Source organism: Mirounga leonina, unplaced genomic scaffold (assembly GCF_011800145.1).
Source record: "Mirounga leonina isolate KUSES-001 unplaced genomic scaffold, KU_Mleo_1.0 Mir_288, whole genome shotgun sequence".
NCBI lineage: Eukaryota > Metazoa > Chordata > Mammalia > Carnivora > Phocidae > Mirounga > Mirounga leonina.
Window position 1 is genome coordinate 256,612 of NW_023270664.1, and position 22,928 is coordinate 279,539.

General features: G+C 47.0%; 1 long non-coding RNA gene across 1 annotated transcript in view; it reads right to left on the reverse strand.

The window, feature by feature from the left end:
- The window catches only part of LOC118026749, a 53,821-nt gene that overhangs the window by 22,280 nt on the left and 8,613 nt on the right, over positions 1 to 22,928 (reverse strand). Inside the window, exons 3-4 of the long non-coding RNA XR_004683672.1 lie at positions 8,546 to 9,678; positions 7,634 to 7,729 (exon numbers count right to left, since the gene is read on the reverse strand). This is a non-coding gene — a long non-coding RNA (uncharacterized LOC118026749). The remainder of the gene's footprint in view (positions 1 to 7,633; positions 7,730 to 8,545; positions 9,679 to 22,928) is intronic.

Below are 22,928 nucleotides of genomic sequence, written 5' to 3' on the forward strand. Positions count from 1 at the left end.
AATATTTATGTACAAAGATGCACACATGGCAAGAACTGGGAGAACAGGCTGGAACTGGGAGGAATGGCTAGATCCCAGTGTGCCCATTTCCTGGGGTATCATGTGACCAAGGATGTTTGCGAACTTTTAATGATAAAAAATAATGCTTAAGAGGTTAAGTGGGAAAAAAAAAAAGGCACTTAAATTGTATATAGAATCCTTCATTCATATAAAAACACATTAAAAATACTAAAAAGAAACACACAAGATATTAAGGTGGCTACTCTTGGAGGCATCCATGTTCAGAAATTCATGCTTCTTTGCTTTCAGCCAACATGTGTAAAGTGCCTTCTACTTACCAGGCAAGGTTCTTAGGGCACTGGGAGCTCAGACGGACAGAACAAAGCACCTGCATTCCAGTCAGGGAAGATGGCTGGTAAGAGGCGAATCAGAACAGACCGCAGCAAGTGCAGTCCATATTTGCTCTACAAATCAGGGGCACAAGAATATGTCCAGCAGGCAGATGGAGGTCCCCTAGCACTGATATTGTGATGACAAGGAAAAAATACAGGGAACACAATGGAAATAAAACTTCTAAAAGTCTGGTTTACAGGCAATTTCTTATCATGTAATGTACACACTGCCCAGAAGTGATGTTCTTGCCATTTGCAATGGAGTAATGTTGCTACGGATCTTAGCTCCTCTAGAATACAGCACCGCCTACCCTGCCTGAGGTATTTTGTTCTTTCTTTTTTTTTTGGAACCTGAAGTATTTCTTTGCAAAACTATATGTCAGATTTATACCTAGCCAAAGCCTTTTCATATGTGAACTAGACAAGATGACTATTCAGCAAATATAAACTCAGATGTCACCCAGGAACTCTTACTTTTTTTTCTTTCTTTTTTTTTTATTATTTTCAATTAGCCAACATATAGTACATCATTAGTTTGTGATGTAGTGTTCACTGATTCATCAGTTGTATATATGAAGACATATGCCAACTGTTGGACAAAGGAAAAAACGGAAATTTTCAAGAATGAGAAAGTGACAGTGTTAAAAAAAACTGTCAGTAATAAATAACGTGAAATAGAGGCGATCTAAATAATCACACTGTGCTTTTAAAGTTAAATGCAAATGTAAGAAAATCCTCAATATTGAATTGCATCACATAAGATTCTATAAAATAATAATAATTTAAAGAGTAGAAATTACTATAAATGCTGAGCAGTAGGTATAAAGATGGAGACCACATGCATGAAGATGAGAAAGAACATTCTAAAATCACATCTTCAACAGAGGGGATTCAAGAGACGGCATTTCACTATTGACTCTACTATTTAGGGAAATATAGGCTAAATCATGCCTTTAAAAACTAAAAGTATTCACTAGTTAACATTGAATATAGTAAATGTTGCTTCTAAGACAGAAATTGAAAGAAAGAAAATACAACTCATACACCAAAAGAAGAAAGCAGTGTGCAAGCCTTGATTAAAATGATGGAACAATGTTTAAGTCAGATATAATTCTGGATCATTTATAGGGTGATTTCACTGTTGGAAGATAAATCTCAGATTGTACCTAACACCAAATTCCAACCATGTGCTACTTTTAAAAGTTACACCTAAAATAAATGACACTAAAACATCTCCATATTTATATATTGGCAAAGTACACAGGCTAATACAATGAGAAGTAATACAGGGAGGATGACCGGGGGATGGCGAGTGGAGTGGGGAGGATGGTGAGTGGAGCAGGGAGGATGGTGAGTGGAGCAGGGAGGATGACTAGGGAGATGGTGAGTGGAGCAGGGACGATGGTGAGTGGAGCAGGGAGGATGGTAGGTGGAGCAGGGAGGATGGTGGGTGGAGCAGGGAGGGTGGTGGGTGGAGCAGGGAGGATGGTGAGTGGAACAGGGAGGATGGTGAGTGGAGCAGGGAGGGTGGTAGATAGAGCAGGGAGGATGGTGGGTGGAGCAGGGAGGATGGCGAGTGGAGCAAAGAGGATGGTGAGTGTAGCAGGAGGATGGTGAGTGGAGAGGGGGATGGTGGGTGGAGCAGGGAGATATCTAAAGTGATGGATCAGCTTACCTGTCTCATTTTTATGCTTATGAAGCAACTTTCTGATGGCCCAGCCGCTTGACTGAAGAGAACCCATTTGTGACCAGGTAAAGATCGCTATGTGGGTCGCTGCAGCCCCTCCCACCCTCCCCGCAAGCACAGCCCAGAGGGACCCCAGGCCGATCCAACACTTCAGTGGGGAGTGGAGGAAGACAATGTCCAGCGGAGGAGAAATGAAGCAAATACAGAGTAGGAGTCCTACAGGGAGAATGGGGAGAAGAGCACAAACAGCAGGGTCAGGGTGTACGAGTAGCAGGCAGGGTGGGGAGGCTCTGGGAATTTGGGATGTGAGAGACAGGGGTGTACAGAAAGCACAAGGGTATTTTCTGGGGCCTTATGACTTAGAAGGGATTGGTCCTTTGAGGAAAAAGACATTTTTCACTGTTTTTGTGTGCCTGACTGGACGACACCTCTCAGTCATGGGCCCACCCAGCTCCTGGATGTGAAGGGGCCCCTGGAGTTGGGCCGTCCTGGGCCCCAGGGAGCATGGACACACGCTGGCTAAAGTAGGGCTGGCCCCTGAGCCTCTGAGGAAGTTTCCCACTGTGGGTGCCTGAGGGCCTTTTTCCTACGGGCACAAACTGGAGGGTTTCAGTAAGGTCAACTCCCCAGTCCTCCCCAGCTCCGGCATGCAAAAGGCTTCACAGAGGGGACGTCTGAGCACAGTCCCCTTCCGTCCACTGGGCCTACGGGCCTCTCTATTTTTCCCTGGGGCTCCCTCACATTCCTTGTAAAGCTAATCTGAGCCTGGTGGTTAGGAGGGCTGAGGACAGCGACGCGGGGAGGGACAGCAGCCATACCAGGCTTGGGTTGGTTTTATGCAGGCCTGACCTACTTAACTGACTGTGAGAGTGCAGCCAGTTTCTCACTGATGAGAAAGGCTGGGAAAACAGTTTTGAGCGGAGACTTAATTAATTGGTACTTTATTTCTCTATTTAAGCATCTAATTTTTTTTTTTTTTTTTTAGGAAAGGGAGGTGGGGAGGGGCAGAGGCAGAGGGAGAGAGAATCCCAAGCCGACTCCACTCTGAGCACAGAGTCCGACACGGGGCTCAATCTCAGGGCCTTGAGATCATGATCTGAGCCAAAATCAGGAGGTGGAGGCTTAACCGACTGAGCCACCCAGGCGCCCAAGCATCTAATGATAATTAATCTTGGTTGAAAAAAATGTACATTCTAGCTTCTCCGACATGCCTTTAGAGCATGAGAGAGGACGGTCTGGGCTTGTGTGCCTCTTCCCAGAAAGTGGAGAACAGCATGGGAGAAGAGCGAGAACGCGCTGGGGCCGGAGGCTCTGCTGTGAGCCGCTATGTACAAGAGCGGATCTGAGGCGCTGCTTCGCGACAGGTCACTGCTTACCCCCCCGCGCGTGAAGATGGTGAGAGCGGACGGACGGAAGTGTTCAGTCCCCACGCAGGCCTGGGGCGCCACCGCTCTGAACCCCTCCAGACTCCACAATGGTACCACGAGCCGAGATCTGACCTTGAGGGCACCGTCAGTGCCGGGGACCAGGCGCCCGTTCTGGCCTCCCGGGAAAGGTGGCGGTCTCCACCGGTCTGTCCTCAGGGAAACGCAGCCCTGTTGGGGCATCTCTACTGCGGGGTTTGTCTGCCTTTGTTTGTGTTTTCCTCAAAGACCCCTCACAACCAAATGAGGAGCAGATCTTGAGGATGCCGTTCCCTCCAGATCATTCCAGAAGGAAATGTGGCTCCTGAGTGGCTGGGACACCACCAACACCACCCAGTCCCCAGGGCCTTCTCCCCGGCCTGTTCCTTTCCCAGGACAGCGTGATCCCCTCCCAGGACTGGAGCCCAGCCACCAAAGTCATGAAACTTCAAGACGACTCAAAAACGCCTCGGCTTTGGTGAAGATATAGAGCTAAACAATGCTTTTTCAAGCTTTCTTCATAGATTTAAAGGAGAGTTCTCTCCCAGAGTTCAGTTTATAGGTTTAAAACCAATTTCCAAAAGGAGGAAAAAGGGAATGAAAAAAGAAAGCAAACAAGGAAAGAAGAGAGAGGGAGAAAGTCTGTCATCTTCATTTAAAAAAAAAAATGACTCTTATTCATTACTTGGTTTACTCATAAAATAATTGTGTTTTGTTGGTAAACCCACCCAAATAGGAGGTCCATGAGAGCAGGGACTTTGTTCTTTACCCTGGCATTTATAAGAGTTCCTGACACACAGTAGACACTCCATTAATATTTGTTGAACTAGTTATACATTTTAATATTTGAAGCAAAAGAAACATTTAAAGATTTGGGTGGAAAAGATTTTTCCCTGAGTTTGGAGAAAAAAGAAAATGTGTAAGTCCTGAGGAAGAAGAGAGATGATTCTTCTGAAGTTTCCTTGTGTTTTCCTTATGCATTTGTACCTCCCTTTGCCCCACCTTCCCACTCACCCTTGCCCCAACTCAGAAAGGATCAGCATCCTTCTGATCCATGTCCCCTTTCTAAGGTCATGGGCAAGGACGTTTCCAGCAGTACCTGCCATTGTAAGAAACAGAAATCCCTGATGAAGACAAGGCAGGCATAACCTACACATGGCATCCCCAGAAAAATGGACAAGTAGGTGGGAGCTTGGGGGCACAGCTTAAGAGACCGTGGAGCCCCTAAAGCCCATTCGTGGAAACAAGGGTAGGAACCCACGCTCCAGTGGAGTCTGTGAATAAATGGTAACTTCCGGCCCCTTCAAACATTGAGCCCCAGCAACGCCCTGAGAGGCTGTGCCCTGGCTCATTTACCTTCAGAATTTGACAGGCTGGCAGACACTGTATTTGGCAGGAGAGTTAGGAAGGTTTCTGTGGCAAATAAAACCCAAGACAGTTTCCAGAACAAGAGAGCCATATGATCCTACACAAGGACGAAATGGCATGATGGCGAAGACTCCAGATTGGTTAGCCCAATCAGGATTAAACTCCACCTACTGACAGAGACATGACTTTCTAAGCAGAATTTTAATGAAAATTTCAGAGGACAAGTTGAGAAACACTGCTCAGATTCTATTATCTAAAAGTAAATATCTTTCCCTAATTTACTTTTCATTTTTAATTATTATGTTCTCAGGCCAAAAACCATTTATCAACTTATCACTATAAATTTTGATACATCCACAATAACATCATCAGGGATGTAATAGCAAGAAAACCATCTTCCAGGAGTAGAAAGGAATTTACATTGATTCTACCATGGAGGGTCCTAAGGGACCATAGAGTTAACCCCTTATTCCCCACGGAGATCGAGACACAGAGAGGCTTGTCCACCAGCCTGAGGACTCACAGCAGAGCACAGCTCCCCTCCCACCTACTGAGTAGGGCCAACAGAGACAAGAGGCAGTGGTCTGTGGCGTTAGCTCGCTCCTCTGGTCTGGGCAGTTGGGCTGAGGTTCAGAAGTCGTAAAAGCTCCCCAGGGATTTCAGTGTGCATCCAGGATTGGGCACCTTGCACAAGGGTGCCTTGCACACTGGTCCATTAGAATCACCTGCGAGCTTCCTCCTTCCCTGTTCACCTCTCCCCTGGGAGACGCAGACTTTCCCCAATAGGGCGTCTCAATGCCGATGTGAGCAGACCTTCTGGGAACCGTACAAAGTCCAAAGGAAAGGGGTTAAGTTACTCTGCCGCTCCCCATCTGGGGGACGGGGTCTGCCCAACCCACCGCAATCTATCGTCTCTCCATCCAAACCCATTTGCTTATCATCTCAGGAAAGCTTGGCCCCAGAAGTAGGTGATTTCTATTCTGTTCAAGTATTATTTGAGTACTTTTCCTAGGATTTTGTGGTGTTGATTTTGGGATTAGTGTGCCCTCTTCTAAGGTTTATAAATCATTTTTTGATCACACAGAATTAACTAATTATAAGATAATTTGCTAAAGTGGGTTTTGGCCTGCATTGATTGTTACGAGATCACTCAACAGAGGCATTACAGAACACTTTCTGGAACAGCTCATTTCATAACACTGACGTCAAAAGCTCAGCTCTTTCTCCCACAGGTCTGACTTCTCTGGGTCCACAGAGGACAGTTTATCAGAAAGGGGGGCCTGTCTTGCTTCCGAGGAGCAGTAGCTGTTTCTACAGCACTTGGTGTGTGTCATTTTGCTCAACCCATGGCCACTTGAGCAAATGAGGCTGGGGCTGGAGGCTTGGAGGCGGCTTAGCCTGAAGCTGAGTCTTGGAATTTTCAGAAGGATCACCATAGGAGGTCTGGCTTTGGGCCATTTAAATCATGGCAAAACAGAAACGTGTGAATCCTCTGGTCGTAAGCTGTAGAACACAAATCAACCAGTAGATAGAACCCTATCCGTTTACTTACCTGCTGTATTTACCATCTATGTTGGCAGAGGGAGTCTTTCAAGGAATCAGCTTATGCAATTATGGGGACCAACAAGTCCAAAATCCACAGGCTGGGCCAGCAGACCAGACACTAAAGCAAGATACCCGTGCTATCATCCTGAGGAAGATCTCCTTTAAGGAAGCCTCAATGTTTGCTTTAAGGTCTTTCTACTGATTAGAGGGGGCCCACCCACACCACTGAGAATAATTTCCTTGACTTCACATCTGCTAATGGGAGATGCTGAACCAGGCTGACCCCCTTGACCTTGTCTCTTCCTGCCGAAGATGTGGGCACTGGGGCAGTCACTTGTGATCCCATGGGGGAAATCATGAAAACCTTAAGGGGATTCGGCCCCTGCATCATCAGATCACAGAGCCAGGGCCTGAAGTCACCTTCTCCTGGACTTCTTTCCATGTGAATAAATACACCTACCTGGGTAAATAAACTTGAAGGATTCTAGTTGTTATATTCTGTTACTTGGAGCCAAAGCATTCGTAACTGATACACTGGATCTGATGGAGAAGATTCAGTCCACTTCTGAGTTAGGAGCTACATTAGTGGCAAGGAATAAACAACTGCTCAGGGTCTAATTAAGAGGTTTATTGAAAGGACAAGGAGATTAAGGGCCGAAGCAACCGCGACAGCCACCGGCCAGGTGTGACAGGAGCTCAGATGGGTCTCGTGGGCCATCCACCATTGAGGAGGTCTCAGGAGCCCCACAGAAGCTGTGGGGACCGAAAGGTAGCTCTAGAACCCCACACTGTGACCTCATCATCTCTGCCTCCCTTCCTATTTTTCACTCGGCCTGCTCTGCAGCCTGACAGGCTGTCCCACCTCATCTCCACTGTTGGCTACATCCATATCTAGCTCCACATCTCACCTTCTGGGACTCTGCTGTCTGCAAACTCCATAAGAGACAAGCTCTGTTGGGGTTGGCCAGTCATCCCCAGATACATTAGTGTCTGTCAAAGATAAGACTCACCTGCAGGATCTGAGAACACTGTGGGTTCCTGGGACCTATCCTAGACTGACTATATCACAATGGAGGGACACAGATGGGAGTCTGCATCATTAGGAATCTACCCAAGTGTTTCTCATGCACTCAGTATGAGAACACTGCTTTCTAAAATGCTCTTGCCTTCTGCAGGCTAGGCCATAGGCCGCTGACCACTGGAGGAGAGCTTGAACTTCACCCAGACACAAGGCTTACCTCCAAGAGCCATAACCTGGGTGTCTGGTGGAATATTCCAGGACGGGGGAGATTCAGAACAGAGACATGTTCTCATATTCTTGGATGAGGAAGTACCTAGGAGAAAGCAAAGGTTCTTTACAAAAGTGCAAAGGTTCACTATGGGGGGAGATGACAAAATGACCCAGAGAACTTATTTTTCCTTGAAAATTTCTTATTTTCCCACAGCAACCAAATGAGTCATGGGATTTGCTAGCCAAGGGTTGGAGGATGGGGAGCTTACATAAAGCTGAGAACCAAAGCCAACTAGGTTTCTAAATCAGTTTTTCAAATCTTCTCTCAGACTTTTGATCTTGAAATCCAAGGCTTCTATTACAAGAGCAGGCTTCTTAAGAGAGAACAGCTTCCTTGAGCTGCACAAAGAGCCTAGATGATCCAAAGCTTTGAGCTTGTGCCATAAGTCAGAGTGTGAAGAAAAATATAGAATGGCATGAAACAATTTTCCATCCCAAAACAAGATGAAAGTTTGTTGTGGGAAGAACAGGGTAAGCTGCTGCTAGGATCTCAACACAGCCCCTAGAAGACCTTAGAGCAGAAGCAGAGACCCAGAGCAGAAGCAAGTCCCGGGAGGCAGCAAGCAGTGTTTGTAAATAGAACCAGAGGCACGCCCTCGCTGCCCTCCTCTCACCGGACACAGGGCTTCCCCAGACAAAGCCTGTGCATCCTCAGTTTGCCCGCCCCCGGCCCTCTCTGGCACTCAGTTCTCCAACAGAGCCTTGCACACAGAAGGCCTCTATCTGGATTGTTCCCTCCCTGGTCCTGTACCGTGTGAGACCCCAGGGCCTGCAGGCTCTTCGGGGATGGGAGCCACATGCACACGATCTACCATTCACAGGGTCCCACAAGAACCACAACATCAACAGTAACACTCACCGAGGGCATCTATGTACCAGGAAAGACACTCATCATCCCGTAGCCTGTCTGTAGGTGCTGTTATTACCCCATTTTACAGCAAAGAAACCAAAGTCAGGGAGGGCAGGCAACTCGCCCAAGAGTGTCCAGTCAGCAAGTGACACAGCCGGGAGCTGAACGAGGCGGCGCGCTTGGCCATCTCCCTGTGAGCAAGACAATGGATGTAGCAGACAGCAAGAGTGCGGCGGCCTGAGTCGGCATGGGGTTCAAGTGCAGCTTCACTGGAGAAGCAGGTGCTGGGGTCAAAGGGCTCTGCTTTCCGGTGGAGGCCCTGTGACGGTCCTCCCGGGAGACGCAGGAGCTCAGGGGTGCCTGTCCAAGGCGCCCAGGCCACAGGCTCCCAGAGCCAGCTGCGGTTTCCCCACTGCAGGGACACAGGGTTGGGAAAAGGCCAGCCACGGCACCTGGGAACCGCGGGCTTCAGTTAGGTGCCACGGACTGTGAGCGGACACTGCTGCCAGGCTTGCAGAACCGAAGACAAAGTACCAACGGACCATAGCATCCAAGTTATGGCGACCAATACGAAACACACATGATCAAAAATATCAAATAGTGCTGTGAACCACACACAACAAAAGACCCTTCTCTGCTGGTCCCTGGAGCGGACACTGGCAAGCCTCGCCCGGGATCCTAGGAGCTACCACGTTTCTGGATGATGGTCTTCAAACAGGACTTCTTGACTGACCGATAGTGGATACTGACTTTCTGTTTGGGTGAGAAGATTGGGCTTTGGTACACCTCCCACTGACGTTAAATCGTGACTTTAATGAACATGATCAGAGTCGTCACAGAGCTGAGTAGCGTTAGGGTTAGTCTCCGCGGCTGGGGGCTTCGACATCGCCTTTCTTTCTCTCGCTCTGTCCAGGCCTGTGTATTCATAGTTCTCTCTGCAAGCTCCACTATGTTGAGCAGTCCGATAAATCCGGGGAGCTTTTTCTCCTCCCCCGATCTCCTCCCCAGGGCGCCCCTGCCCACCCCTCGGAGTCCCAGGATCCGGGTGTGCCGTCAGGCCTGTCTCCAGGCCGGATATTTCATGTCTTCTTTCCTCTGGATTTTCTACCTTGTGTTCTTTGCTTATATCCTCAAGTGGCTTTCTGAAAAAGAGTACATCAGAAAAAATGTTACCTGAGGTAATGAATATGTAAAACTACTACTATTTCATCTTATCAGTGATTTACTTTTGTTCCAGGTTGAACCATTCCTTTTAGAACTAGCAAAGCCTGGTCCCAGCAACTTCTGTGCCGCTATGAGGCTGAGAAGTCTGCTACCAACCCAACTCTCACCTCCTTGGATACTTTCCTCCGCCATCCACTCTCTGGGACTTGTTAGGGTCTTCTCTTGACTCTTGGAGCTCGGAAACTTAATGATGTTAAATCTCTGCGTAGGTTTGGGGTTTTTTTGTTGTTTTGTTTTGTTTTGTTTTTGCTTTGGTTTTTGGTCTTGGGGCTTTTTTCATTCACACAGAGAGCCCAGTTAATCTGGAGACTTGTGTCCTTTAACTCTGGGACATTTTTCTTACATTTCTTTGATATTTTTCTCCTTCATTTTCTCCATTATTTTTCCATAATCCCTACTAATTAGATATTGTTCTTTTAAGTGTTTGTCATTTTGTTGTACTTTCTGGGCTGTTTTCTTACTTTATCTCCCAACACTTCTACTGAATTTTTTCATTTTGTAAATCATGTTTCTGATTTCCAGGAGCCTTTCTTAATTCCCTGATTATTTTCTGTCTGTGGCATGGTGTTCTTATTTATCAGTATACTCTCAAAACCTTTGAGGAATATATCTATTCTGAGGTTTATCTTTGCTTTCCATAGGATCGTTTTTAGTTGGTTTATTTCAGTCTATTTTATATCAAAGACTTCAGTGTTTGCCTTTCTATTTCCAGCATATAGATACCTCCTTCTGTGGTTTTATTTTCTCCAGGGAAGTAACCCCAGCTCTCCCGATGGAGGGCAGATGCCTGACAGTGAGCATTCTCAGGCCAGAGTCTGACAGATTTCACACGGTAAATATGATGAACACCTGGGACTGTAGCTCCTAGAAGCCTAGCTCCTGAGACGAGAAAAGTAAAAAGGAAGAGTTGGGAGGAAGACAGCTTCCCACCCTTTTGCAGTGGTAGACTTACTGTCAGCCCTTCATGGTCAGCACTTCTGATCTGGAGGGAAGCTTGGATCCTAACCAGCCCATGCAGTTTGTTTGCACTTGAGGAGATAAGCCCAAGGAGGAGGGGTCCCCTCTCCATGGCCACGTAGCTGGCCAGCTACCCGGCCTGGCCTGGCCTGGGTGGGACACTTAGGGCATCCTGCTTTTATAGGCTTTATCTAGATGCCCCCCTTAACTTTGAAGGGTTCACTCTATCTAGTGCACGTGTAACCCTCTTCTTACTGGAGCTGCCAGGTTGGTCTCTCCACCCATCCCACCCTGCCCACCCCCATTCTGATCCTCCACCTTTAGACACCTAGACACGTGGCTTGTCCTCCTGAAACCCCTCCTTCCCTTTTACCCAAACCTAGGTGCCCAAGGTTAGAATGGGGTCAGCCTGGAGCTGCCTTCAGGGGACGCTTGTCCACAGGCCACTCCTGCACGTGACAAATCATGTTGCCTTAATCATTTCCGGGGCTTGGGGAAGTATGAAGAATCAGGGAAGAACCTGAGGTAAGTAAGCACCTGCCTCAACTCCAAAAAAGCATTAAGTAAATACGTAATAAAATTCAGCTGTGTCCATAAGCAGCTCAAATGTACTACCTTCACTATCGAAACAAGCCTACGCCTTCTTGCAGAACACACATCCCTAGCCCGAGAGGGTTCGACGTTTGCTTCAGATCTCAGAACAGGTGAGGCTGGGCAGGTGTGCCGAGCAATGTGGCATCTCGTCCCTCATCCACCTCCGAGCGCCAGTGATAGTCCACCCTCTACGTGTGGTAGGCATGTGTCCGACGCCTGTTTCCGATGCTTTCACTGTTCAGATGCCTCATTTTTCAGTATCCAGCCCAGAAGAGCACAGACCTGTCACACGTCACCTTCCCCCCTACGGCCCTTCTGAGCCTGGTGCCTCTGTCATCCCAAAGCGCTCTGCAGGGACCCAGCCCTGCCGGCTGGAAGTGTCCTCAGTGCTTCCACTGGGGGCAGAAGCCACTGAGCGGCTCCCTTACAGAACATTCCCGCCCCCTCAGCCGGCCCACGAATGCCGAGAGGCCGCAGACTTGAGGCCATAGCCGGACGACACAGCGCATACACTGGAGGGCGGGGCCCCGGCCGGCTGGCCCCCTGGGCCCTTGGAGGGACAGCCCTGCTGCTGCTCTTGCCCCGTCCACTCCCCACCCCACCCCAGCCCCAGGAAGACCTGGCCTCAAATGCCGGTGATTATCTTAGTGTCACCAGCACTCTTCTCAGTTCCTGACGTATCAGTGTCTGCCTGAGTCCTCCTGCTGCCAAATCCTGATGCACTCTCTTCCACCGCCCTCAGGGGCTCTCAGCTGCAGGGCTGGGTGCCGGCAGGTGCGGAGGATGGGGACGAGGACGCTGAAAGTCCGCCTCCTTCTGAGGCTCAGATACAGAGGAAGAAAGTCCTCCCACAGGAAGGTCTGTCCAGTGATTTCAAGTGCCAGGCTAACCAGAGATCGAAGGACTTTGGGGAACACTTTCAATCCACAACAACAGGAACTAGCAAACTCAAGACTCTCTCCCTATTAAAAACCCCCTTCAGATTCACAACCCAACACTCACAACTAGTCCTCGTAAATAACTGGATCCAAATTGTGTTTCTGACCACATACCAACAAATACCTCCTGATGAGTGTCTGCGTGTGGACGCCTGTCTTCCTCAGCCTCCACCCACCTGTCAGGGGCCTCCCGGGACTGTGGCTCCTGGGGCACAGCCAGCTGCCCTTCAGGCATCAGGGGAGTGGCGGGAACCCTGTTGCGAACCTTCTCTTCAAGAGGGAGAAATGCAGGAGGGAAATGTTAACAGGATTTGTGGTTTGGGCAGAGCCCTATCACACCTGAGGCCACGGTAAGGCTTTGGCCAGACCCCGTCCGGTTGTCTGTCCACAGCCCTGGCCCTGGGGAGCTGGGGTCCGATCCTCTCTGTGCCTAGCTGGCCCTCTTGCCAGTTCCTGCAGGGCAGGAATTTGGGGTGAAGGTCCTCCTTAACTTTCTAAGATGGAAGTCATCTATAATTAAATCAAAAAGGCAGTTCTTCACTCAGCAGAGGTGAATACTGGAAATTCTGGACCAGCAATTTGCAACTATAAAATCACTCCAAATAAAACCAAAAAACTATCCCCAGGATATTTCGGGCACAAGACAGAAGGGAGAAAAGAGGAAGACTTTAGAATGAGTGTTGGTTTTGTGCAGACAGCTTTGCAAATTTGCTGCCGTGGTGAAATGTTTCTGTTAGTCTTACAAAATGCTATGACATTTTCCATGTGAAAAGTAGCCTCTCTGGGACAGAAGGGCAGGAAGGGCTTAGCTAAATGGAAAGATGCCATCCCTGCAAGCTCACAAGCAGGAGGGAGTGCTGGGTCTCAGTGGGAGGAGTCATGGGGCTCTTACCTGTCACAAAGGCCCAGAAGAGAGTGCAGAACTGAAAGTGAGTGTCACCCTCCTTGTCAGGTAGAAGGTGAAATAATGTCACATTTGTGTGGCAGGAAGAGAGGTGGCCAGGAGGTCACAGGAGAAACTGCCACCGTGACCCCCCCCCCAGGGAAGGGAGGGGTTGGTACAAACAAAACAAAAGAGCGTCCACGTTTGATACCCATCTTCTCAGACAGCTTTGCCACCAATGCCTGGTCACCCTGACACGCCACCGTCCCTCTGCCCGGGCAGCTGAGGATCCCCGGTAGAGGCTCATGCCTTGCACACTCCTGAGTGGGGCAGGGAAGGGGCTTGGCTGAACACAGGAGCCTGCAGGCTGTTTTCATTAAGGTGAGTCAGGAAGTGCGTAACCAAATGAGGCTTCGTTCGTAAACACAATGAAGTTTTTCAGTAAGTAAAAAACAGGAACACATGTTTCCTTCAGACCAGGTGTTCCCTCCTTTGGCTGGGAAACTTGGTCAGTACAGCTAAACCTCTGGCCTGCCCATGACCTCACATGTGACCCCAGCAAATCATCGAAACCTGGCATGGTTTGCCAACCCACTAAACAGGAACATTATCAACTTCCCTACCCACTGAGTCAAACTGGACCATATAGGAGAATATTCTGAAACACAGAAGTCATTCTTTAAATTCAACTTTTTGTCTGCACTGTTCCAGATAGGGTAGCAAGGCACCAAAGAAAGGGAATTACATCATTTTAATAGATGGCCACTTCTTGAGAGCCTCAGAGTGGTCTCCCGGGAAAGGGATCCCTGGTCTGCAGAGGGACTGGCTAAGGGTTTCTGAGCCCCAGGGGGACTATGGACCATCACCTGCTCTCGGCCCCAGAAGCTCCAGGTAGGGCCAGCCTGGTTGTGGGGCATGCTGCCGTCTCCGCCCATCACCCTGGTCTTCCTCACGGCCACAGTCCCTGGGCAGAGGGAGGGCATGATGTCACCACCCCTTAACATATTCTTTGGGTGAAGAAATTGAAATGGAGCGTTGTCAAGAGATACTGTTTATAAACTAAACCTTAAGGTCTTGAACCAGCTCAGCCTGTCAGACACATGCTGACAGAGCACGTGGCCTTAGTGCCTAAAGGGTCCACGAAACTTCAGAAGGCTGCCCCCCCGGAGGTTAGGTTCCCACGGCCACCGAGGCCTTTCTGAGGCCTGCAGACTCTCTCTGCTCCCCTTCCACCAAAAGACTCCGTAGGGCGGGAGCTGTCGGCCTGCCCCACTAAGCTTTCAGTCAGAAAGTTGGTGAGCAAAGGCTCAGTGGCCATGTTGGCAGCTCCCAGCACTCATGCTGCCTTTCAGCCCGTGGAGTGACCCCCGAGCCCCTGCGCATTGCACATCCCGTATGCGAAGGCACAAAGCGTTTACCCACGGAAACGCACCGTGCTTGGCTCGGATATCACCAGCCGCGTCTCACTCCAAGGGACCGGGCTTGGGGACCGGTTCGTGGAGGTCCACCCGGGGCCTGGGCCCAGCCCACTAGTTCCAGACCTGGGGACATCCAAGGCTTACCCACTTTAAATATTGGCCAGTAAGGACTCAACACAGAAATGACCATCTTTTATCATTAATATTTCAAAGGATTTAAAATTTAAAAAGTGAAGGACACTCTGTTAAAGACACTTCTGCTCATCAGTCAGAGCATGTCCCCCGAGAGAAGCAGCAGCTCCCGGGCAGAAACACAGACAAACGGTCATGTCAGAGGGTCTGCTCTGCCCAGCCCAGAGGCAACACGGACAAGTCAGCCCCTGTCGGGGCCACAGGACCAGACAAGACTACGGTGAGCCTGACACCAGTTCCCATTTTCTCAGGTGCTCGAAGCCCTCTGGGCACAGTGGAGTGAAAATGCCCTCACAGCTGGACCAAACTAACCAGCACACACCTCCCAGGGTCCATGCACAGGCTCACAGCCCCAGGTCAAGAGTCCAGAAATCAAAGACAAATTTAGAAAGTGGCAGCTCTGACCCAAAGCTGGTAGGCCTCTAAACTTAATCAGAAGTTGAGCGTGGCCAGTGTGGTCCTACATCCTACGGACAGGTGCAGACAGGGCAGAATGTTCTAGAATGGCACAGTCTCCATCACTGAGAATTTGGAAGTCCTCACCCTTGTATAGAAGACATCTTGGTATGGGACTGTGACCACCGGGCACTCATCTGGATGTCCTCTTTCCTCTGTCTATCCACATTAGTCCCAGTGACCTCTCTTCTTCCAGAACACGGAGGCTTCCAGTAGATTTAGGTATAGGCAGGAATGACTAATTCTGACGCCCAAACCTCCTTGAGCCTCAAGCCTGGAGGAGCTCAGAGATGTAGCCCCAGGAGATGTAGCCCCAGGAGCCATCTGGGTGCAGGTGGCCTGTGGGGCACTCCAGCCACCTTGTCGGGAGGAATGTGACTTTCCTCTGCCCAGCATCTAACTGTGGGTGGCCTGAAGAACATAGTGTCATCAGAATCTTTCCCTTAAATGCTGGCTTGGCTATAAAGGAGAGGCTTGATCAACATGTGCTCCCCTCCTTCATCCCTTGCAGGAGGTTACAACAGCTCACAAACATGTAAACTCTCAGAAATCCAGATTAGCAGTTCCCGAGTCAAGCATTAGGAGGATTTGGGGCATAGAGAAAATGGGGTGGCTCTCACATTGCACACAGGGTGTGCCTTCCAAGCGAAGCTCATCCAGTTAAACCCTTGTCCGTTCCTGAAGTGTGATGTATTTTGCAATCTGGTGTGTGATGCCTCCAGCTTTGTTCTTCTTTCTCAAGATTGTCTTTAGCTATTCGGGTCTTTCCTGGGTCCATATGAATTTCAGGATTTTTTTCCTATTTTTAATATAAACATTAGTTCTTAAGTATTTTATTCTTTTGGATGCTACTGTAAATGAAATTGTTTCCTTAATTTCCTTGTCAGGTGGTTCTTTGTTAGTATGTAGAAATGCAACTGATTTTTGTACCCTGCAACTTCACTGAATTCATGTATTAGTTCTAACAGTTTTTTGGGGGAGTCCTCAGGGTTTTCTATGTATAGAATCATGTCATCTGCAAACAGAGACAAGTTTACTTCTTCTTTTCCAGTTTGGATGCCTCTTATTCTTTGCAGTGCCTGCCTGCTCTGCTTGGACTCCCAGCACTGTGTGGAAGGGGGCGGTGAGTGTGGGCACCTTGCCTCCTTCCCCATCTTGATGCCCCACCCTTCAGTGTGACGTTAGCTGTGGGCTTGCCATATATGGCCTTTATTAGTCGAATTTCTTCTATCCTAGTTCATTGATCATTCTTACCATGAAAGAATGTTCTGTTTGGTCAAATACTTTATCTGAAAAATAGTCCTGGCCTTTTGGGACTTCTCTGCTGAGTCTGGGGGTAGCCTGGGTCAAGGCACAGGGGCCGCTCTCTCTGTAATGCATGAGACCCACTACAAAGACAGAGAATCAAGCTGGTCCCACCCCAGTGAATGCAAGGAGCGTGGTGTTTGGGAGAGCTGGTGCCCCAGGGCTCTGGTGGTGCTTCTGCAGTCGGAGAGCCGGAGAGCCGCCGTTACCTTTAACACCGCACGAGTGCAATGCAGCAGGTCGATGGGAGTATTTAAAACAATGACAGGTTTTGTAAATATATTGGGGATTACTTTTTTTAAGATTTATTTATTTATTTTAGAGAGAGAAAGAGAAAGAGCACGAGCAGAAGGGGCAGAGGGAGACAGAATCTTCAGCAGACTCCCTGCTGAGCGTGACGCCTGACGTGGGGCTCGATCCCACGACCCTGAGATGGTGACCTGAGCGGAAACCAGGAGTCGGACACTTAATCGACTGACCCACCCAGGTGCCCCATATTGGAAATCACTTTTAAAAAGAGGATGAATAGTGTGCTTGCGAGAAACCATAAGTAAAAACTCTTGGCAGTATTAGGTTTCCAGCAAACAAAGAGTCACAGGTAATAAATCAGGAATTTGTAAAATGTGACCATTTTCAACTGTCACAGAAAACCCAGGCTCAGGTCTTTAGCTGCCCGCCCTTCCTCAGAACTCCCGCCCTGAGAGACAAACCCAGATGCTGACACTGGGGTTAGATGCACTCCCAGGTGCACAGTGTTCCAGGCTTAGAGCCACGTGACCAGACGTGGCCAGTGGCTGTGGGTGGGCCCCTCTTTTCCTTGGAAGTCCCATGTTGCAATGCAGTGTTTGGGCGTGGAGGACACCCGGAGCATGGAGGGAGCCCCACCTACCTAGGGTATGGCGAGTGGAAGGGGACTCTCCCCACGCTGCCCCCTGAGGCTTCGAGTTAAGGAGGGTTACCGTGGCTTCTACAACTATTCTCTTAAATACGCTGCTTAACAATACTTCTAGAACCTCTCCTCTGGATCCTCACTGCTGGGAAAACACACACACACAGATACACACGCATTAACACACATATAGCAGCTCTTGACTATTGGGTTAATTTCCTTCAATATTTCAGTAGACTTCTTCTCTTAATCCCACATGGACCACATTTTCTAAGTTCCCACCTCAATATCACTCCACCACCATCCCCAAATCATGCACAGATACTCACACACACATAACATATACAGAGCATGTGAGCTCCTGGAATTCTAATTCACAGGACTATGTGTCCAGCAATTTTATATCAACTTGAGAATTAAAATTCTTTTAGGGTGAGTTGGGGTTTAGTAGACTTACTTCCCACTATAAATTATTAACGGTTCATTTTCTATTATAAATAATGGTTCAATAGGCTATCTAGGCTTGACATTAATATAAAACCTTCTAGATCACTAAGGAGACCTTGGCTCCTGGGCCAAAATCCGATCCACAGAAATCTTATCATTTTCATCCGTGGCTCATAGTTATGACCCATCCTAGGGCGTGTGTGTTGCTAGTTAAGGATGAAACTCTGTGAGAGTTCCTAGTCCTGTGCTTGGATTCCCTCCCCAGGTAGTTAAGCAGCTGTAACAGTGCTGCCTCCGTATGCATTACAAAGATCCAAGTGGGCCCTTGAAAGCTCGGTGAATGTTAGACCCCCTGCCATTTCTCTCTGTGAGTCTCTCTTCTCCTTTTCATTGTCCTGTCTTTCCCATCTTTCTCTCTTTACGATAGAAAGCATATGTTTTATTATTTGTTCTATTTGCCAGAAAGAGCTTCCAATGTTTTCAAATTTAAATACAAATAACACTTTTCTGGTTAAAATATTTAAATTTCATTGTTTTTAGCTTACGTGAACCCACAGTCTATTTGCCTCTGTGGTCGGGGTCATTCCAAGCAATGTGGCCTCTCCTGTTGTAAAGGAAGAGCCTACAGACAGAGCCCGCACTGGACTCCCGTGCGCACCCCGAGTGCCCACTGAGTAGGCCACTAGGCGAGTCTGACTGGTGAGAAATCTCAGACACACACCATGGAGACCTGCCTTCCTTGAATCTATCTCTGACCCACGCCCACGTGGCCCAGATACACAAGGTTGAGGCTCTCTTGCACAATATGCTTTAACTCAGTTTTTCCATTTCTCCCTGGTAAAACTAGGACAGAAACAATAGCCACCATCCTCCCTCCCTGGTGGGAAGGAGGGCTAACAAAGATTAATGTGATAACATTCAAAGAAGTACCTTAAGGACTTGGAACAGAAGCAGGCAGTACATGGAAAAATCCATAATCATATCTCAAAATTTGGCTGGTAGATGGTGTCAGAGTCCATATTTTGCAAATGCCGGTTTTCTTCATTATTGGCATTCAGGGATCAAAATATGACTGTAATTGTTTGGGTTCGTTTGTGAAAGAGAATGCATACAGACAAATGTGCAGCTCTCCCTGATGTAAGCTGCATGTGTCCCCCCACAGAGACGTTTATCACGGCCAGGAAGAAGAGAACTGGCAGACTTCAGGCCTTTACCTGCCCCTGGGGGAACCCCAAATCAGCAGACACTTCCCTGAATCCTTGTTTTTGATTACTTTCTATTGTAGCTTTCAGAACATAGTTGAGATATTTGAGGAAAGAAACAGACTTCACCTACGTGAACCTGCCCATTTAAAATCCCAGATGGCCACACTTAGCAAAACAGGCCCCAGGACCAAGTAGCCCCACCTTTGGCCACATTGCCTCGTGGCCTTTACATAGGGAACAACGGTTCCAAGGTCTCTCACGCTTGAACGCCGGCCAGATACTATTCTTTATCACAAGGTGGTGGCAATGAGAGACTTGGATGGGTTTACATAAACCCACAGCACACAACGGGTATGAATTTCATTGACTCAAAGCTCAAACCCTGCTGGTCAATGAGCAACACCATCTCCCACAGCGGTACCATATCAGAAATTCCTGCCCCTGCATGAGTTTTAGCTTGGCGTCTTGGTTTTTTTGCAGTGCCTTTTTAATTCAATCAATATTTAAAAAGTCTTAAAATAACAAGTCAAGTCCTTCATGACACCATCCTCCAGAGATAACCAAACATAGTTAACAGTTTGGTTCATATTCAAATATCCATGCCCATAGTCTGGATATACTGGTGAAAGTTTAAGATAAATTCTATTAATATATAGTTCTGAAAATTAATTTCTTGAATAATTGTTAAGCAATCATATGGTAAAATTGACTATTGGGTGTAGCACTTTATAAATTTTAGCAAATCATGTTTTAATAAATATCATTCAAAAATCAAGAATGTTATTTCTGAAATAACTGCTCTTTGCCCTGCAGTACTCAAATACTCTGATTCCCTCCCAGTTATCGAGGATTGCCAGCCTGATGGTACCACACCACTTAATCTGATTTTTCCTTAATGACACTTCCCTCTGCCACCCTCAAGGTAAAGGTAGGCACCGTCTTCTGTCTTTAGGCCTGGAAGGATGAAAGGGAGTTCATGCCTCAAGATAACATGTAGACTAACTAAATGTTAAGTTCTCTTTCAAAGCTGACATTCCATCCTTTTAAACTCTCATTTCTTCCATAAACCTAATGTAGCTTTATTTGGCCATTCAAGGCCACAAAAAACTGCCCCTTTACTTATTAGATAATTTTAACTGCCTGTGACTATTGCCATTTGCCTTATATTTTATCTCTTGAAAAATCTCAGTGACTGACCAAACTTGTCTAAAATAAATGTAATAATGAACACAGAATTCGGCTCTGTAAAAATTCATCTCTTAAAACAGGGCAGTGAGGGGTGCCTGGGTGGCTCAGTCATTAAGCGTCTGCCTTCAGCTCAGGTCATGATCCCGGGGTCCTGGGATTAAGCCCAGTATTGGGCTCCCTGCTCTGAGGGAAGCCTGCTTCTCCCTCTCCCACTCCCCCTGCTTGTGTTCCTGCTCTCGCTCTCTCTCTGTCAAATAAATAAATCTTTAAAAAAAAACACAAAAAAAAACAGGGCAGTGATGCCCATGATCTCCACTACCAGCTAACATCTTGCTAGAGATATTACTCAAGGCAATTAGATAAGAGAAATAAATTGGAGACATAAAAATGAGTCAAGAAGCAAAATTATCCCTATTGGCTGATGATATGATGGTAAAACTGAACACATAGAAAGATACCCCTTATTCTTGAATAGGATGATTCAAAATTACAAAGTTTAATTTATAAATTTAATGCAATTCCAAAAAAATATTGACTTATAGAGTTGGACAAGTTGTTACAAACTAGCATGTAAAAACAGCCAAGAAAACTCTGAAAAAGATAAAGCTATGGGTGAGGACAGGCCCAGCAGACAGTAAAACATGCTTCAGAAATGCTTTAGAGCTTCTGCAATGAAAGCAGTATACTATTGGAATGTACACAGACAGATCAGTGAAATGGAAACAGAGAGATCCCAGAAATAACCCAAGCACACATGGAAATTCAGCAAATGGCAAATGTGATCACTGGTTTAAAGCTTAACTTTTTCATAAATGGTGCTGGAACAGCTGGTTAGCCAATGTGGAAAATAAAACTAGATCCATACCTCACACCATACACAAGAATAAACTCCCAATTGGATTAGAGACCAAATGTAAAAAATGAAATCATACAAGGCCCACAAGAAATGTGGGTAAAATTCCTCTTCAACCATAGGAGGAGAATTTCTAATTGTGACTCAAAATCCAAAGGTAATGCAAAAAAAGGATCAAGAAATTTGACTACAGAAAAAAAAATTTTTAATGAAATATTAAAAACACCATAAACAAAATTAAAAGGCAACTGACACCCCAGGAGAGAATATTCACTGCACATACCACAGATAAAGGGCTGATACACATAATATATCAAGAACTTAAAATAAGGGATTGAAGGACCAAAAACCCAATAGACACATGGGAAAGAACAATAAACAATTCAAGAAAAAAGATATAAAAATGGCCCTCAAGCATATTTTTTTGAAGTGTGACAACACATTCCTTGGGTAAGGCCATGGGGAGACAGGTTCTCTCATATGTTACTGGCAGGAATGCAAACTGGTACAATCCTTCATGAGGAAGATATGTCAATCCTCACAAAACTGCATACACATTTACCTTTGACCGACCCAGCAAACCCACTTGGAATCCACTTTAGGAATCCACCCTAAAATATACCTCCACCAATACAAAAATGCCTAGACACAAGATTATTTACTGAAGTGCTATTTGTAGTTGCAAAATACTGGAAACCACTTTAGACCCATAGGAGCCACATAATCCACTCAATGGAGTCCCTGGTATAATGTAATGAGAAGGGCACATCACCTCTGTGATATTCTTCTTAAACACGCCAACTTAGACTAATCGTGGGGAGATATCAGACACACCCAAATCGAAGGATGTTCTACAAGACATGTAGTACTTCAAAGAGCATCCAGGCCCTGAAAGACAAGGAAGGTGAGGAGGGTAACAGCCTGAAGGACAGGGAAGAAGCAGGACAACTGGGTGGTAGGGAGTCCTGGATTAGACTCTGGCACGGCAAGGACCTCACTAAATAAAGTGGTGGAGTTCAAACAACATCAAAGCCCAGTCAATAGCCCTGCACCAATAGGACTCCCTGCTTTGACTACGGTATAATGTCAATGCCAGATGTTAGCATTGGAGGAAGCTGAGCGAAGGCTACAGATGACTCTGTATTCTTTTTGCAACTTTTCTATAAATCTAATATTATTTCAAATTTTTTTTAAACTCGCAACTCCATAGATCCATCTGAAAAAAAAAAAAAAGAAATACAGAGAAAGAGAAAACCAGAGAGAGCTTGGTTTCTTGGCTTGCTTGTGTTTGCTCAGTTTACCCTTATCAGCTGGTGTTAGCCTCCGGGAGCACCAAACTCAAGGTCATCACAAGTCTCTGATCCCCCTGAGAGGTGTTTGTTTAGCAAGGGGCAGGGGGCGGGGCGGGGGAGGAAGTTTCCCATATTTGCTTTACGTTTTGTTTGGAGATTCAAATACCTCAAAAACAGAAAGGTAATTTTTTAAATTATAGAATTGATGCATATAAAAAGGAGGGATCAGTGACAAGAACACAAGCTCCTCCCACCCACCAAGCACGCCACCCCACAAGGGTCACCTCTGTTGACAGCAGGAGGGTGTTAATGTTTGAAAACAGGAGGTCATCTCCTACTACTGCAATTAACCTGCTGTTCTCCACTTAATATTTTTGGAGCCTGTTACATATAAGTGCTTCCTAATGGCTACACCATGCTCTGCTCCATGGTCATAATAAAAACGCATGTAACTGGTTCCCTACTAACAGACGCCTAAACTGCTGCCACACAAAATGCCACCAGGAACAGAGCTGGGAGTGCACCCACTGAATAAAACCCAGCAGGGGAAG